Here is a 2,504-nt window from a genome sequence, read left to right as displayed (position 1 = left end):
GGCGGGTGGGGGCGGGGGAGGGCGGCGCGGCCGGGGGGGGGGGGGGGGGGGGGAGGCGGAGTTAAGCCCAGGAGGGAGGCGCTGGCAGAGGGTGACCAAGGGCAAAACCCGGCCCAGGGGGGGCAGCACTTACCCCAGTGGCACTGAGACACCACTGCCTGGCAAAATAGCGTGGGGGGGGGGGGGGGGCGAGAGGCTTTTTATAGCGTCCCACGAACTGAGCATGCTCAGTAACATCTGCTGAAGCCACTGCCCTTCCCCCTGCCCTTGGTAGCGGTAAGAGTCTGGGGACTGTTATTGGCAGGAGTTACAAAGGGGGCGAATCGGAACAGGGGGTGCCCAGGGTCGGAGCGGGGCGGAAATTGACTGGTCAGGCCTGGGGGGAGGCGCAGGAGTTAAGCCCAGGAGGGAGGCGCTGGCAGAGGGTGACAGAGGGCAAAACCCAGCACAGGCGGGGCACAGGGGGTAGCAGTTACCCCAGTGTGACGGAGGGACCCGTGATGGCAAAAATGGTGGTGGGCAGAGCAGAGGGGCTTTTGTATTTCCCCTCTCACAGACAGCACCTCTCAGCATCAGCGTCCCAGGGCTGGGTTCTTAAAGGCACGGGCATGCCAATGCCTAGTCAATGCATCTCCTCTTTGTCTGATCTAACCTACTGAAGCTATATCTACACTACACATTTCAAAGCGCTGTCGTGGTGCCAGTGCTCCTGGTAATCCACCTCGATGAGGGGATTAGCTCCGAGCACTGGGACCCGAGCCTGTCCACACTAGCGCTTTCAAGCGCTCAAACTTGCTGCGCTCGGGGTATGTGTGTGATTTCTCACACCTCTGAGCCAGCGAGTTAGAGAGCACTTTAACTTGACAGTGTAGATAATCCCTGAGACTTAATTCAGTGAAACATTTTACATATATCCCCTCAGAAACAAAGACTCCCTTATCACTGTATCTGAATGCACAGAGTCTCCGAGCACTTGCCCAAGTTGTCTTATGTGCTGCTGGGACACATTCCTAGGAGGAGCAGTATCCTTCACTACACCGGCCCAGAGCCGCCACCTGCACAATGAACTCATTTCCTGCTGCTCGGGCCCCGCAGAGCCACCAACCGCCTGGGCTCTCCGGGCAGCGCCCACGCTCCCTCCCAGGCCAGGCTGCGGTGGGGCAGACACAGCCCGCACTTACCGGCCGGCCGCCTGTGGGAGCCGCTGGTGTCTCCCCGCCGGCCGGACCCAGGTTTGTCTGCAAATCCCTCGGGACAGCGGCGGAGCAGCGCGGAGATCCCGCAGCCTGGCCCCAGGGGACAGCGGCGGAGTGGCTCCAGGAGGACAGGTGAGGTGTCTCCGCTGCCTCGCTGGGTTCCAAGGTTGGGGCCGGAGGAGGAGACGCTGGAGCTGGTTTCCGCAGCAGCAGGATTTGCCGGTGGAGTGACTCACCGTGCACCTGCAGGCCACACCCCGCTGCTGCCCCGGGCTCGGCGTCCCATGGAGGCGAGAGAAGGCCGGGCCTGCCTGAGCAGCAGGGAGCTGGAGCGGGATGGCTCCTGGCCGCTCGACCACGAGGGTGCAGAAAGGCTGGGGTAGAAGTTGTGTTTAACCCCAGCGGTTTGCCTTAGGGCGCTGGTTTAGCTCCAGCATCTCCCCCCACCCTCCATGGCAGTGCCAGGCTCACCAACAACACCGCCACAGTGGTCCCGGCAGCACCCAGCACCCGGAGAACAGCACCCGGCAGCACCCGGAGAACAGCGCCGGCAGCACCCAGAGAACAGCACCCAGCACCCGGAGAACAGTGCCCGGGCAGCACCCAGCACCTGGGCAGCACCNCAGCACCCAGCACCCGGAGAACAGCGCCCGGCAGCACCCAAAGAACAGCGTCCGGAAGCACCTAGCACCCGGAGAACAGCGCCCGGCAGCACCCGGAGAACAGCATCCAGCAGCACCCAGCACCTGGAGAACAGTGCCCGGCAGCAGCCAGCATCCGGAGAACAGCGTCCGGCAGCACCCAGCACCCAGAGAACAGCGTCTGGCAGCACCCAGCACCCAGAGAACAGCATCTGGCAGCACCCAGCAACCAGAGAACCGCCCCGGCGCTGGAGATCCCGGGCAGTGCTCAGCACACGGCACACTCTGTGCTGGTATTATTTGTACTCTGACAGTGCTCACAACATGGCGGGTACCGTGTGTCCCAGCTCACCCTGCCCCTCGCACATGGTGTCGGGCTCCCGGGAGCAGAGCGATTGGCTGCGGCACCGAGAACAAGCCTGCGTTGGGAAGGGACCTAGAGGGCTTTGCCAACTTCACACATGGCAGCGCGGGGTCACGACACCCACCACGGACAGCTGATGGGGCGGCGGGCAGCAGTGTTCAGTGGGAGAGGGGAACAGCTCCCAACATGCCCTGCTCGGGAGGGGGGCACAGATCCCAGCATGATTTAGGAGGAGAGGCTGAGGGAACTGGGATTGTTTAGTCTGCAGAAGAGAAGAATGAGGGGGGATTTGATAGCTGCTTT

The 2,504-nt window shown here is 62.8% G+C and overlaps 1 protein-coding gene across 1 annotated transcript in view; it reads right to left on the bottom strand.

Annotated features, from left to right (window-relative positions):
* The window catches only part of GDPGP1 (GDP-D-glucose phosphorylase 1), a 4,746-nt gene extending 3,340 nt beyond the window's left edge, over nucleotides 1–1,406 (bottom strand). The window contains exon 1 of the mRNA XM_034784936.1: nucleotides 1,182–1,406. The gene's annotated coding sequence lies outside the window, so the exon portion shown is untranslated. The remainder of the gene's footprint in view (nucleotides 1–1,181) is intronic.
* Between the last annotated feature and the right edge of the window lie 1,098 nt (nucleotides 1,407–2,504).

This window comes from Trachemys scripta, chromosome 10, assembly GCF_013100865.1.
Source record: "Trachemys scripta elegans isolate TJP31775 chromosome 10, CAS_Tse_1.0, whole genome shotgun sequence".
NCBI lineage: Eukaryota > Metazoa > Chordata > Testudines > Emydidae > Trachemys > Trachemys scripta.
Note: the sequence above shows the minus strand (reverse complement) of the source record. Positions and strands in the feature narration are given on the sequence as shown.